Source organism: Anser brachyrhynchus, assembly GCF_964034855.1.
Source record: "Anser brachyrhynchus genome assembly, chromosome: 12".
Classification (NCBI taxonomy): Eukaryota; Metazoa; Chordata; class Aves; order Anseriformes; family Anatidae; genus Anser; species Anser brachyrhynchus.
The window spans coordinates 22,278,440-22,294,255 of NC_137707.1; the positions used below are offsets into that span (position 1 = coordinate 22,278,440).

General features: G+C 47.1%; 1 long non-coding RNA gene across 1 annotated transcript in view; it reads left to right on the forward strand.

The window, feature by feature from the left end:
* The first annotated feature begins 469 nt into the window (after window positions 1-469).
* Window positions 470-15,816, forward strand: part of LOC308176322 — a 54,911-nt gene continuing 39,564 nt past the window's right edge. Inside the window, exon 1 of the long non-coding RNA XR_013938228.1 lies at window positions 470-6,339. This is a non-coding gene — a long non-coding RNA (uncharacterized lncRNA). The remainder of the gene's footprint in view (window positions 6,340-15,816) is intronic.

Sequence of the window (15,816 nt, forward strand, 5' to 3'; positions counted from 1 at the left end):
ATCCTATGAGGGGGAGGATTGGGGTTTGGTGGGGGTGTACGGCTTGTTGGATCTCTCAGGTGTTGAATGTTGAAGCTAGTCATGCTATGCTCAGGGTCAGTCCGACGTCTCCGATTCGGTTGTAGATTACGGCTTGTAGGGCGGCGGTGTTGGCATCTGCTCGGCCTTGTCATCAGCCGATGAGAAGGAAGGACATGATTCGTACTCCTTCCCAGCCTACGAATAGGAGGAATATGTTGTTTGCGGTTGTTAGGAGGAGTATGGCGACTAGGAATGTCAGTAGGTAGGTGAAAAATTTTGTTACGTATGGCTCTGAGGCCATGTATCATATGGCGAATTGTAGGATTGATCATGTTACAAATAGGGCGATTGGAAGAAATGTTATTGAGTATTGGTCTATTTTTAGGCTCAGGGGGATTTTAAAGTTTATAATGAATTTTCACTCCCAGTGGCAGGTGACAGATTCTATTCCCGAGTAGATGAATGCGGTTGTAGGGGCTAGGCTAATTAGGAATGCGGTTTTAACAGCGCGGGTGGTGGCTTGTGGGGTGTTTTTAAAGTTTTTAAATAGAAATGGCAGGATGATTGGGGTTAGGAGGATTGTCAGCATGAGTAGTGTGAGGGAGTTGATTAGTAGTGTGGGGTTCACTACTTTTACTTGGATTTGCACCAAGATGGGTGGTTCCTAAGACCAGTGGATTGCTGTTATCCTTTAAAAGTAAGGGGGCTGAGGTTTTAGGCTCAGATGTAAGAGTTAGCAGCTCTTGTTGGTTAAACCCTCCCCTCGGCAGGTAAGAAGGTTTGAACTTCTATTCTTAGAATCACAGTCTAATGTTTGGTTTAAACTATACTTGCATGAGGGGATTCCGGAGATCAGTTCGGGTTTGAGGATTAGGAGGAATATTGGGATAATGTGGAGTGTTATGAGCAGGTGTTCTCGCGTGGTTGAGTTTTGCATAGATGTGATGTGGGAGGGGATTGAGCCTCGTTGGGTCATTAGTAGTATGAATAAGGTGTAGGAGGCGGTTAGTAGGGTTGCGATTCCTGTTAGGATGATCGTGAAGGCAGATCAGTTGAATAAGGTGATTATAATGGTTAGCTCTGCTATGAGGTTTGTTGTTGGGGGTAAGGCTATGTTTGTTAGATTGGCCAGCAATCATCAGGTAGCTATGAGTGGTAGGAGAGGTTGTAGGCCTCGTGTGAGTAGTAGAATTCGGCTGTGCGTACGTTCATAGTTTGTGTTGGCTAGGCAGAATAGTATGGAGGAAGTTAGTCCATGGGAAATTATTAGGATCATTGCCCCTGAGAATGATCAGTGGGTTTGGATTATTCCTGCGGCGATAACTAGGCCTATGTGGCTAACGGATGAATAAGCGATTAGTGATTTTAGGTCTGTCTGTCGTAGGCAGATTGAGCTAGTCATTAGGGCGCCTCATAGGGCCAGGGTTAGGAAGGGGTAGTGCAGGAGGTTGGACAGTGGGCCCATAAATAGAGTGACTCGTATAATTCCGTATCCTCCTAGCTTTAGTAGTAGGGCGGCGAGGAGTATTGAGCCTGCGATGGGTGCTTCTACGTGGGCTTTTGGCAGTCAGAGGTGTAGGCCGTATAGTGGGGCTTTTACTATGAATGCTATGAGCAGTGCTAGACCTGATAGTATTCCTGTCCATGAGGTGGATAGGGTTGGGTGGGTTAGTTGTAGGGTTGGCAGGTGCAGGGTGCCAATTTTCACGTATAGGTGTATGATTGTGATTAGCAGGGGTAGAGAGCTTACTGGCGTGTAGAATAGCAGGTAGATGCCAGCGCTTAGGCGTTCTGGTTGGTTCCCCCATCGGGTGATTAAGATTAGGGTGGGAATGAGGGTTGCTTCAAATGAGATGTAAAATAGTGCTAGTTCTGTGGTGGAAAAGGCTAGTAGGATGAATGGCTGGACTGCGACTAAGGTTGAGATAAAGATTCGTTTGCGTTGTAGGGGTTCTTGTTGCAGGTGGTTTTGGCTTGCTATGATTATGAGTGGGAGTAGTCAGCAGGATAGTACTAGGAGGGGGGATGAGATTTGGTCAATTCCTGTTCAGTTGGATAAAAATTTGTAGGGGTAGTAGGTTGGGATTAATCACTGTAGGCTTAGGGCAGCGATTAGGAGGCTGTATAAGGTGGTGTTAGTCCATAGAAATTTTGGTGGAGACAGCAGGGCTGTTGGAAGAAGTATGATTGTGGGTAGGATGATTTTTAGCATTGCAGGAGGTTTAGGTTGTGTAGATGGTCGGAGCCATGTGTGCGGGTGGAGGCTACTAGGATGGCCAGGCCTGTGCCCGCCTCACACGCTGAGAAGGTTAGCATGAGAATTGGTACCATGGTGAATGAGGAGACTTGGTTTTCGATGGATCATATTGATAGGCCTACGAATATCGATAATATTATGCTTTCAAGGCATAGTAGGGCGGATACTAGGTGGGTTCGGTGGAAGGCTAGTCCTAGTCCGCTGAAAATGAAGGCTGAGTAGAAGCTTACATGTAGGGGCGACATAAGAAAGTTACAGGGTTGGCTGTAATCTGCTGGGTCGAAACCAGCTATCTTTTTGGTTAGACTAACTTTCTGTTATTCTGCTCATTCTAGGCCCCCTTGAATTCACTCGTAGGCCAGTCCGAGTGTTAGGAGAAGGAGGATCACTACAGTTCAGGTGAGGGTCATTAGGGGGGATTGGAGTTGGACGGCTCATGGCAGGGGGAGTAGGAGGGCGATTTCTAGGTCGAATAGGACGAACAGGATGGCTACTGAGGAAGAATCGGACTGAGAATGGTAATCGAGCAGATCCAAGTGGGTCGAATCCACATTCGTACGGTGAGAGTTTCTCTGAGTCGGGGTTTATTTGGGCGAGTCAGAAGTTTAATGCGGTTAGGGCGGCGCTTAGGATTGATGATAGGGCGAATATGAACATGAGTGCGTTCATTGCTCTCCTCTGGGTTTATACCAGATTCTAGAGATTGGAAGTCAATTGTAATTAATATACTAGAAGAGCAAGATCCTCATCAGTAGATGGTTATGTAGAGGAATAGTCAGATGACGTCTACGAAGTGTCAGTATCAGGCTGCTGCCTCGAATCCGAAGTGGTGGTCTGATGTAAAGTGGAACTTGATCAGTCGGAAGAGGCAGACGGTCAGGAAGGAGGATCCGATGATTACGTGGAGTCCGTGGAATCCAGTGGCAACGAAGAAGGTAGATCCGTAGACGCTATCGGCGATTGAGAATGGGGCTTCGTGGTATTCTATTGCTTGTAGGGCTGTGAAGTAGAATCCCAGGAGGATCGTTAGGGTTAGGGCGTGGATGGCGTGTTTTCGGTTTCCTTCTGTGATGCTGTGATGGGCTCACGTTACGGTAACGCCTGAGGCTAGTAGGATGGCTGTGTTTAGTAGGGGGACTTCTATCGGGTTGAGTGGTTTAATTCCTGTTGGGGGTCATTGGCCTCCTAGTTCTGGGGTTGGGGCCAGGCTCGAGTGGAAGAACGCTCAGAAGAACCCTAAGAAGAAGAATGCTTCGGATGTGATGAAAAGGATTATGCCGTATCGTAGGCCTTTTTGGACTGTGGGAGTGTGATGGCCTTGGAAGGTACTTTCTCGTACAATGTCTCGTCATCATTGGAGTATTACTAGGAGTATTGAGATGAGGCCTAGGGTTAGTAGTATGGATGAGTTGTAGTGGAATCACATGATTAATCCTGAGGTTGTGAGTAGGGCGGCGGCTGCCCCGAAGATTGGTCAAGGGCTTGGGTCAACTATGTGGTATGAGTGTGCTTGGTGTGCCATTAGATGTTTTCTTGTAAGTATAGGCTTAGAAGGAGCACGAAGACGTAGGCCTGGATTATGGCTACTGCTACTTCTAGGATGGTTAGGAGTAGTAGGATGATTATTGTTAGGATGGATACTGCAGGAAGGGTGGGTATTAATGCAATGGAGGCTGTAGAGATGAGTTGGATGAGTAAGTGTCCTGCTGTAAGGTTGGCTGTAAGGCGGACTCCGAGGGCTAGGGGGCGGATTAGTAGGCTGGTTGTTTCGATCAGGATTAGTGCGGGGATTAGGGGTGTAGGGGTACCTTCGGGTAATAGGTGGGCTAAAGAGGCTGATGGTTGGTTTCGTAGGCCTGTTAGTAGTGTGGCGAGCCATAGTGGGAAGGCTAGGGCTATGTTCATAGATAGTTGGGTGGTTGGGGTGAATGTATATGGAAGGAGGCCTAGAAGGTTGATTGTAAGAAGTATGATTATTAGGGATGTAAATATTATGGCTCATTTGTGGCCATTTTTGTTGAGTGGGACTATTAGTTGTTTTGTGATTAGGTGAAGGAGTCATGTTTGGATAGTAGAAAGGCGGTTGTTGATTCATCGGTTGTTTGGGGACGGGAATAGTAGGGCTGGGAAGAGTAGGGATAGTAGGATTAAGGGGATGCCGAATAGATTGGGGCTGGAAAATTGGTCAAAGAAGCTTAGGTTCATGGTCAGGATCATGGTGTGGGTTTGGTAGTGAGGGAGGTCTTATTTGATGGGGGGTTGGTTGTGGTGAAGGCTAGTAGTTTTGGTTGGATGAGGAGTGCTAGGGTTAATCAGGTTATAATTATGATTGAAAATCATGGTGCGGGGTTAAGCTGTGGCATATCATTAAGGAGGGGGAAGTCCCTCTTTGGCTAGCTTAAAAGGCTAGTGCTGTTGCATAGCTTCTTAATGATTAGGATGATGATAGAAGGGACGATCAGGCCTCGAAATGTGGGAGTGGGGTTGATTCTACTACAATGGGTATGTAGCTGTGATTAGCCCCGCAAATTTCTGAGCATTGTCCGTAAAAAATCCCAGGCCGGGTGGTAATGAATGAAGTTTGGTTTAGTCGGCCTGGGATTGCGTCTGTTTTAACTCCGAGCGTTGGGACTGCTCAGGAGTGGAGTACGTCTCCTGCAGTAATGATCACACGGATGGGGGATTCTATTGGGATAACTACGCGGTGGTCAACTTCTAGCAGTCGGAAGTGGCCGTTGGGTAAGTCTGGGGTGGGCACTATGTAGGAGTCGAATGATAGGTCTTTGAAGTCTGTGTATTCGTAGCTTCAGTATCATTGGTGGCCGATGGCTTTTAGGGTGAGGTCTGGTTCGTCGATTTTGTCCATTATGTAGAGGATTTGTAGGGATGGGAGGGCGAGGAGTACCAGGACGATAGCAGGTAGGATTGTCCAGATCAGCTCTACTTCTTGGGCGTCTACAGCATTGGACGAGAGTTTTTCTGTTAGTATGTGGGCTAAAAGGTAGAGAACTAGGCTGCAGATAGCTAGGGCAACGATTAGGGCGTGGTCGTGGAATTCAACGAGTTCTTCTATGATGGGTGATGAGGCGTCTTGGAATCCTAGTTGGGAGTGGTTGGCCACATGAGATGTACAGGATTTTTACCTGTGATTTAGTCTTGACAAGGCTATGTAATTGGTTTACTAACGTCTCATAAGAAAGAAGCATGAGCGGTTAATGCAGTTGGCTTGAAACCAGCATGTGAGGGTTCGATTCCTTCCTTTCTTGTACTTGGACGAAGGCCGGTTCCTCGAAAGTATGGTATGGGGGAGGGCAGCCGTGGATTCATTCAACGTTTGTGGTAGTTAGTTCTGGTTGTAGGACTTTTCGTTTGGCCGAAAAGGCTTCTCAGATGATGAATATTAGTATGATTACGGCTACTATTGAGATTAGGGAGCCGATGGAGGAAATGGTGTTTCATAGTGTGTAGGCGTCGGGATAGTCCGAGTATCGTCGGGGTATTCCTGCTAGGCCTAGGAAGTGCTGGGGGAAGAACGTTAGGTTTACTCCTGTAAATATTACCCCGAAGTGGGCTTTTGCTCATGTTTGGTGTAGGGTAAACCCAGTGAGTAGTGGGAATCAGTGAGTAAATCCTGCTAGAATGGCAAAGACGGCGCCTATGGATAGGACGTAGTGGAAGTGGGCAACTACGTAGTACGTGTCGTGCAGGGCGATGTCTAGGGAAGAGTTTGCAAGAACGATTCCTGTTAATCCTCCGATGGTAAATAGGAAGATAAATCCTAGAGCTCATAGTATTGGGGGGGTCTCATTTGATTGTTCCTCCGTGCAGGGTGGCTAGTCAGCTAAATACTTTGATTCCGGTAGGGATGGCAATGATTATAGTGGCTGATGTAAAGTAGGCTCGGGTATCAACGTCTATTCCTACTGTAAACATGTGGTGAGCTCAGACGATGAATCCTAGGAAGCCGATGGATAGTATGGCTCAGACTATTCCCATGTAGCCGAAGGGCTCCTTTTTGCCTGAGTAGTACGTGACTACGTGTGAGATGATTCCGAACCCCGGTAGGATCAGAATATAGACTTCTGGGTGTCCGAAGAATCAGAATAGGTGTTGGTACAGGATTGGGTCTCCTCCTCCAGCGGGGTCGAAGAATGTGGTGTTTAGGTTTCGATCAGTTAGTAATATTGTAATACCGGCGGCGAGTACGGGGAGTGATAGAAGGAGTAGGATGGCGGTAATTAGTACGGATCAGACAAATAGTGGGGTTTGGTATTGTGAGAGTGCGGGGGGTTTTATGTTGATGGCTGTGGTGATAAAGTTGATGGCCCCAAGGATGGAGGAGATACCGGCTAAGTGGAGTGAGAAGATAGCCAGGTCTACTGAAGCTCCGGCGTGGGCAAGGTTACCTGCTAGGGGAGGGTAGACAGTTCAGCCTGTGCCGGCGCCAGCTTCTACAGTGGATGAGGCTAGTAGGAGGAGGAATGATGGGGGGAGGAGTCAAAAGCTTATGTTGTTTATTCGCGGGAATGCTATGTCGGGGGCACCGATTATGAGGGGGACTAATCAGTTGCCGAATCCTCCGATCATGATGGGTATGACTATAAAGAAGATTATTACAAAGGCGTGAGCGGTAACGATTACATTGTAAATTTGGTCGTCGCCTAGGAGAGTTCCTGGTTGTCCTAGTTCTGCGCGGATTAATAGGCTGAGTGCGGTGCCGACTATTCCTGCTCATGCCCCGAAGATGAGGTACAGGGTGCCAATATCCTTATGGTTAGTGGAAAATAGTCATCGGTTGATGAAGGTGACGGGTAAGATGGCTGAGTGTTGAAGCGTTAGGCTGTAGTCCTTTTTACAGAGGTTTAATTCCTCTTCTTATCGGCTCTGTAGTGAAATTCATGTTGAGTTGCAAGCTCATCGATGCGCACTAGGGTGCGTCAGGGTCTTTGTAGGCAGAAGCCAATTGGTTTAGGCATTTAGCTGTTAACTAGAGTTTTGTGGGATCGAAGCCCATCTGTCTAGGGAGGCTTTAGCTTAATTAAAGCGTCTGACTTGCATTCAGAAGATACAGGTTAATATTCTGTAAGTCTTAATGTGCAGAAACTAAGAGGGTTTAACTCTTATTTAAGGCTTTGAAGGCCTTCGGTTTGGGGTGTTATCCTAAGTTTCTAGACAATGGCATGTATTATTGGGGACAGGGGAAGTAAGAGGATTGATAGTGAGGCAAGGACCGCAGTAGGTGTGCTTGGGGCTTTGCTAGTGTATCATTGTTTTATGTGGTTAGAGGAGTTGGGGGGAAGGGTAATTGTTGAGTGGTATGCGAGGCGTAGGTAGAAGAAGAGGCTGAGCAGTGATAGCATGGCAATTGCCATGGCTGCTGGTGTTATTTCCTGTTTAGTTAGTTCTTGGATGATAAGTCACTTTGGTATAAAGCCTGTTAATGGGGGGAGGCCTGCTAGGGATAAAAGTACTAGTATTAGGGTGGCGTTTAGCACTGGGGTTTTTGTTCATGAGGTTGTGATCATGGATAGGTTAAGGGCTTTGATTTTGTTAAGGGCTAGGAATACGGCTGATGTTATGATTGTGTATAGGTAGAAGGTAAGTAAGGCCAATTTGGGGCTGTAAACTAGGATGATGGCGATTCAGCCTAAGTGGGAGATGGACGAGAAGGCTAGGATTTTGCGTGTTTGTGTTTGGTTCAGTCCTATTCAGCCTCCTAGTGCTGTTGAGGCTAGGGCCATGGCGGTGAGTAGAGCTGGGTCGAGGGATTTGGATGTTAGTAGGAGCAGGGTTAGTGGGGGGAATTTTATGAGGGTCGAGAGTAGCAGGGCTGTTATTAGTGGCGATCCTTGTAGTACTTCTGGGAATCAGAAGTGAAATGGCACTAGGCCCAGTTTAATAGCGATTGCTGCTGTCAGTAGTAGACAGGAGGTTGGGTGGTTTATTTGTGTGATGTCTCATTGGCCGGTGACTCAGGCATTGGTTATGCTAGAGAATAGGACCAGGGCGGAAGCAGCTGCTTGGGTTAGGAAGTATTTCGTTGCGGCTTCTACTGCTCGTGGGTGGTGGGATTTGGCAATTAGGGGAATGATGGCTAGTGCGTTGATCTCCAGTCCTGTCCAGGCCAGAACTCAGTGGTTGCTGGAAATTGTGATTGTGGTGCCCAAGATGAGGCTGAAGGTTATGATTGGGGTCGCGTAAGGGTTCATTAGTAGAGGAGGGGGTTAAACCATCATTTTCGGGGTATGGGCCCGATAGCTTGATTAGCTGACTCTACTAGAAAATAATATAAGGGAAGTATGGAGAATTTTGATTTCTCTTGTGTGGGTTCAATTCCTACTTTTCTAAGGTCAACAGGAAATGAGAGGGCTGTTATACCTCTATGTTCACTTTATCATAGTGACCCTTTGTAGTTCAGGCACATTTCCTTATGTAAGGAGGTAGGCCTGCATAGCAGATAGGTATGCTGATGTGTCAGAGGCACAGAGCTAGTGTGAGGGGTAGGAAGTTTTTTCATAGTAGGTGCATTAGTTGGTCATATCGGAATCGTGGGTATGAAGCTCGGACCCATAAGAAACCAGAAGATAGTAGGAGGACTTTTGTGGCTAGGATGACGGGGAATAGTTCTGTGGGTGGCCCTAGGGCGCTTGGGTTTAGGAATATGATGGCTGTAAGTGTATTTATTAGCATAATGTTCGCATATTCAGCTAGGAAGAATAAGGCGAAGGGTCCTGCGGCGTATTCAACGTTAAACCCTGAGACTAGCTCAGATTCACCCTCTGTGAGGTCAAAAGGAGCTCGGTTTGTCTCTGCTAGGGTGGATACGTATCATATTATTGCTAGGGGTCATGAGGAGAAAATGAAGTATAGAGGCTCCTGTGCGACGGCAAAGGAGCTGAGTGTGTAGCTTCCGCTTAGTATGATTATTGATAGCAGGATTATGGCCAGTGTCACTTCGTATGAAATGGTCTGTGCTACTGCCCGTAGGGCTCCGATTAGTGCGTATTTTGAGTTCGAGGCTCAGCCTGATCATAGGACTGAGTAGACGGCTAGGCTTGACATGGCTATTAGGAAGAGAACTCCGAGGTTTAGATCTGCTAGGGGAAATGGGAGTGGTAGTGGTGCTCAAGTGGTGAGGGCTAGGACAAGGGCTAGTATTGGTATCAGAATGAATAGAAGTGGGGAAGAGGTAGAGGGTCGGATGGGCTCTTTGGTAAATAGTTTCAGTCCGTCCGCAAATGGTTGAAGTAGGCCAAAAGGCCCGACAACGTTAGGGCCTTTGCGGGATTGTATGTAGCTTAGGATTTTCCGTTCTACTAGGGTTAGGAAGGCTACGGCAATCAGGATTGGGATGATGTATAGGAGGGATATAACGAGGCAGCTTAGTGTTGTTATTTGAATCATGGGTGAAGCTAGGGAGAGGATTTGAACCTCTGGGGAAAGGGCTTAAGCCTTCTGCACTTGCCGGGCTCTGCCACTCTAGCTGGTCCTTTTCTAGGATAGAAAGTGGTGGGGGAAGGCCCTCTTCACGGTTTAGTTGGTTTCACTGCTTAGAGGGGGGGGGCGTGCTTGTGGTATTGGCCCCACTTTCCCGGTCCTTTCGTACTGGGGAGAGTGTGTCATAGATAGAAACCGACCTGGATTGCTCCGGTCTGAACTCAGATCACGTAGGACTGTTAATCGTTGAACAAACGAACCCTTAATAGCGGCTGCACCATTAGGATGTCCTGATCCAACATCGAGGTCGTAAACCCCCCTGTCGATATGGGCTCTTGAGGGGGATTGCGCTGTTATCCCTGGGGTAGCTTGGTCCATTAATCAATTATATTGGGTCTGGTCACTGTTAGCACTTTGAGGGGTAGCTCTAGGTAAAGAGGTATGGTCTTGTTTTTGGAGGATTTGTTCTCCTCCAAGGTCGCCCCAACCGAAAAATATCGACCAGGCTCTGCGATGGTAGTGGCCCCAGTGGGGTTGATTGAGGATTCGCGGTGGTCGTTGATTTTTAAGTTCCACAGGGTCTTCTCGTCTTATGTTCACATCCCCGCTTTTGCACGGGGAGATCAATTTCACTGATTATCTGTGAGAGACAGTTAAGACCTCGTTTAGCCATTCATACAAGTCTCGATTTATGGGACAATTGATTGCGCTACCTTTGCACGGTTAGGATACCGCGGCCGTTAAACCTAAGTCACCGGGCAGGCATCACCTTCAATACTTGTTTAATTTGCTGAAGGCTATGTTTTTGGTAAACAGTCGGGCCTTATTAATTTGCCGAGTTCCTTTCACAGATTTTAATCGCTCTTATAGGCGCTCCTGAGTCGGGTTAACAGGGTTAGTTAATACGTGGTCTTGTAGGGGTTTTTGTATCTGTCTAGGTCTGTTAATAATGTTTCTATGTAAGCTTGCGCCGTTAGAGGGGTGTGGCCCTGAGTTACTTATTTTAGCATTAATTCTCCTATATTCATAGGTTGACCTGTTTGTGATAAGGGAATCATCTTATTTTGGTATTTTTAGGTGGTGGAGCTTTGACGCACTCTTTTTTGATGGCTGCTTTAGGGCCCACGGTAGGATCAGTAGTAAGAATTATCCGCTAGTCGAGGTTGTGTCCTTTTTTAATGGAGCTGTCCCTCCATTAAATAGCTCTTAATCATCTCATTAGGGTTCAGGATGTCCGGTAGGGAGGATTAAGGGGGAACTTAGATTCGTTTCACAGGTAACCAGCTATCACCCAGCTCGGTTGGCTTTTCACCTCTACTGACAAGTCATCCCACTCTTTTGCAACAGAGACGGGTTCGCTCTCTTTAACTGCTTGAAAGTAGCTCGCTTGGGTTTCGGGGGGGCAAACTTTAGTTCACTTTGCTTGGTTGTTCTCGCTAAACCATGATGCAAAAGGTACAAGGGTTGATCTTTGCTGTCTGTCGCTTTGATTGTTTCACTGCTATTTCATCTTTCCCTTACGGTACTGGGGTCTCTATCGCGTCTAAGTGTCTTTTCTATCGCCTATACTAAGACTGTAAAATGCTTTAGTTTAATTAGTTTAGTAAATTCTTTAGTTTTGGTGTACTATTTGTGTGGTTGAGCTAGAGGGGGGGCTTCAAGACGATCCGGTCTAGTAGATATCTTTCAGGTGTAAGCTGAGTGCTTTGGTGTTATAGCTACGTCTTGATATTCTAAGTACACCTTCCGGGACACTTACCTTGTTACGACTTACCTCATCTTCAGCGTATTTATGGTATTAGTTATGTGGGATGTGGCTTTTGAGGAGGGTGACGGGCGGTATGTACGTGCCCCAGGGCCGGCTTAAAGTAGGCTCTATTGTCCCACTTTACTGCTAAATCCGCCTTCCAGAAGTGGTTTCACGCTTCTTTCCGTGTGCCCTATGAATAGGGAATGTAGCCCATTTCTTCCACTCCATAGGCTATACCTTGACCTGTCTTATTAGCGGGGTGCTATTGTGTCCACTGTTGTGCTCTCATTCGAGGTGGGCTGGCGACGGCGGTATGTAGGCTGTGTTGGCAAGGGGTGGTTGGGTTAATCGGGGATTATCGATTGTAGAACAGGCTCCTCTAGGTGGGTTTGGGGCACCGCCAAGTCCTTAGAGTTTTAAGCGTTTGTGCTCGTAGTTCTCTGGCGGATACTTCGGTAAAGTAAGTATCAAGATTTAGGGCCAGGCATAGTGGGGTATCTAATCCCAGTTTGGGCCCTGGCTTTCGTGGGTTTAAATCAGTCGTTAGTTCCTAAGATCATCTTAATGGTGTGTTTAGGTGCATCTTGGGCTTATGACAGCTCAGTTGCATTTTGATCTTAGTTAGCTAGGATAGGCATTTTACCACTCTTTACGCCGTGTCAATAGGACGGTTGATTTGGGTTTCTTGTATGACCGCGGTGGCTGGCACAAGATTTACCAACCCTTGAAGTTAGGCTGTTGCTATAACTAAGTCAAGTTTGCACTCATTGCTTAATGTTAATTACTGCTGAATACCCGTGGGGGCGTGGCTTAGCGAGGCGTCTTGGGCTACTACTTGGGTGTGCCTGATACCCGCTCCTCAAGGCCTGTATGGGGGTAGGTGGTCGAGGGCGTTTACACTGGGGCGCGGATACTTGCATGTATATATTTAGCAAAAACCAACCGTAAGGTTAGGACTAAGTCTTTTGTCCGCAGGCATGTTTTATGCCATCTTGGCAACTTCAGTGCCATGCTTTGTGTTAAGCTATGTGGACGGGGGTGTGGTTAGCTGATAGTTGAGTGGTGAGTGAGAGTGAAGTATATGAAATTATTGCTTGTGTTTACTATTTTTAGTACTGGAGTTTCTCTAATAAGTTTAAGTTATTTTGTATGTGTTTGTGTGTATATATACATCGTTCCGATGATGTCATGGAAGGGATGATTAATGGAGTTTTAGAGGTAGTTTGCTGGGATTGGGCGATGAAGGTTTATGCTACATGGTGGTTAGCGAAAGTTTACTGGTTTAGTTTGTGAAGCGCAGGGGTTGCGCTTAATGATTTGTTGTTTTGTGCTATGTCCAACGAGCATTCATCCAATAGCCCCATTTAACCCGGAGGGTGGAGGTAACATTAACTGAATGTGGTCAAAGTGCATCAGTGTCAGGATGATTCCCCATATACGCCAACCGTCTCATCGAGGGACCCTTGAAATATAGGATAGGCCGTGAGGCAGGTGTGTCCAGGCTTAGATTGTGGGACCCCCGAGATCACTGGGAATAGCCACCTGTGAGGTAACCCCGGAAAAAATAAGAGGAACCAGAGGCGCCAAAAAGCTGGAACATGCCGCGATTACGCATTGAGAAGGTGAAAGTACTCACAGATGCCACTTTGAAGGGCAAGGAGGGGTGAGTGAACCCAATGGATGGCCCTGACCGAGGAACCAGAGGCGCAAAAATGTGAGGAGGGCGAGGGGTTTAGGGGGAACGTATGGGCCTGAAGCTAGTCATACCGGACATTATGTGCAACGGGTTGCTGATTTCACGTGAGGAGTACGATTAATAAATCCGTCTGATACGAACTGCATGAGATATGTGGTGGAGAGTTGTTGTTGGAGCATGTCCTGTGAGCATTCATTAAAATGGGGTCTTGTTATGCACTTGAGTGGAGTTGTATTGGGTGTTGTGGGGTATGGTCCTAGAACATTCATGCCGGGTGGTTTGGTAGGAGTGTGTTTAAGGGTTTAATGGCCGTGTACATGTATGGGTTTAGCACCTGCTTATAAGATAGTCCGTATATAATGTATATTACTGGTACTATAGTATGTATGTATATGGGGTATATAAATTTATGCACGAATATGCATAACCAAATACCCCCGCCTCGGGGGGGGAGGGGGGGGGGGTTAAGCATAATGGCATAGATGGGGTAGAATTATTGGGGGCTTGCGGTTAGTTCCTGTAGTTGAGAACAATGGCGGCTTTTCGAGCCGCAGGCCTCGGGTAGTGTCCGGGCAGGAATAATGACTTATTTTATGTTTTTTTAGGGATTTGCTTTGCGGTGGGTGTTTTGGGTGTGGCGTCGAATCCTTCGCCGTATTATGGGGTTGTTGGTTTGGTGTTAGCGTCTGTGGCGGGGTGCGGGTGGTTGCTGGGCCTTGGGGTTTCGTTCGTGGCTTTAGTGCTGTTTATGGTGTATTTGGGGGGTATGCTGGTGGTGTTTGTTTATTCAGTAGCTTTAGCAGCGGAGCCTTTCCCTGGGGCTTGGGGGGATTGACGGGTGATTGGATGTGCAGTAGCGTTTGTGGCAATTGTTTTTGGGGGGTTGGTGTTTGGGGGGTTTATGGGGGCTTGGAAGTTCGGGGTTTCTACTGTGAATAATGTTGGGGTGTTTGTTGTTCGGTCGGATTTTAGTGGAGTTTCCATGTTTTATTCACATGGGGCAGGGATGTTTTTAGTGGCGGGTTGGGGGCTGTTGTTGACTTTGTTTGTTGTATTGGAGCTTGTGCGGGGGTTGTCGCGGGGTGCTATTCGGGCGGTTTAGGGGTTAGGGTCAGAGAATAGTTTATTGAAAATGCCAGCTTTGGGAGCTGGAGATAAAGGTTTGAGTCCTTTTTTTCTGAGTTTGGGGTACTCTAAGAAGTGGTAAGTCTTCAATCTTTGGTTTACAAGACCAATGTTTTTATAAACTATTAGAGTATTTAGCAGTTGAGTATTTTGTTTTCTAGGGCGCTTGCGGCGGGGAGGAGAAATAGGAGGATAGTGAAGTAGGCGATTGAAGCGAGTTGGCCGATGATGATGAATGGGTGTTCGACGGGTTGGCTTCCTACTCATGTTAGGACGAGGAGGTCGGCGACTAGTACTCAGAATAGGAGCTGGGAGAGTGGTCGGAATGTTATTGCTCGTTGTTTTGATTTGTGCAGGAATGGGATTAGGAATAGGATCAGTACGGAGGCGGCCAGTGCTAATACGCCTCCTAGTTTATTTGGGATTGAACGTAGGATGGCGTAGGCGAATAGGAAGTATCATTCTGGCTTGATGTGTGGTGGGGTTACTAGTGGGTTTGCTGGGGTGAAGTTTTCTGGGTCTCCCAGGAGGTTAACCGCTCATGCTTCTTTCTTATGAGACGTTAGTAAACCAATTACATAGCCTTGTCAAGACTAAATCACAGGTAAAAATCCTGTACATCTCATGTGGCCAACCACTCCCAACTAGGATTCCAAGACGCCTCATCACCCATCATAGAAGAACTCGTTGAATTCCACGACCACGCCCTAATCGTTGCCCTAGCTATCTGCAGCCTAGTTCTCTACCTTTTAGCCCACATACTAACAGAAAAACTCTCGTCCAATGCTGTAGACGCCCAAGAAGTAGAGCTGATCTGGACAATCCTACCTGCTATCGTCCTGGTACTCCTCGCCCTCCCATCCCTACAAATCCTCTACATAATGGATGAAATCGACGAACCAGACCTCACCCTAAAAGCCATCGGCCACCAATGATACTGAAGCTACGAATACACAGACTTCAAAGACCTATCATTCGACTCCTACATAGTGCCCACCCCAGACTTACCCAACGGCCACTTCCGACTGCTAGAAGTTGACCACCGCGTAGTTATCCCAATAGAATCCCCCATCCGCGTGATCATTACTGCAGGAGACGTACTCCACTCCTGAGCAGTCCCAACGCTCGGAGTTAAAACAGACGCAATCCCAGGCCGACTAAACCAAACTTCATTCATTACCACCCGGCCTGGGATTTTTTACGGACAATGCTCAGAAATTTGCGGGGCTAATCACAGCTACATACCCATTGTAGTAGAATCAACCCCACTCCCACATTTCGAGGCCTGATCGTCCCTTCTATCATCATCCTAATCATTAAGAAGCTATGCAACAGCACTAGCCTTTTAAGCTAGCCAAAGAGGGACTTCCCCCTCCTTAATGATATGCCACAGCTTAACCCCGCACCATGATTTTCAATCATAATTATAACCTGATTAACCCTAGCACTCCTCATCCAACCAAAACTACTAGCCTTCACCACAACCAACCCCCCATCAAATAAGACCTCCCTCACTACCAAACCCACACC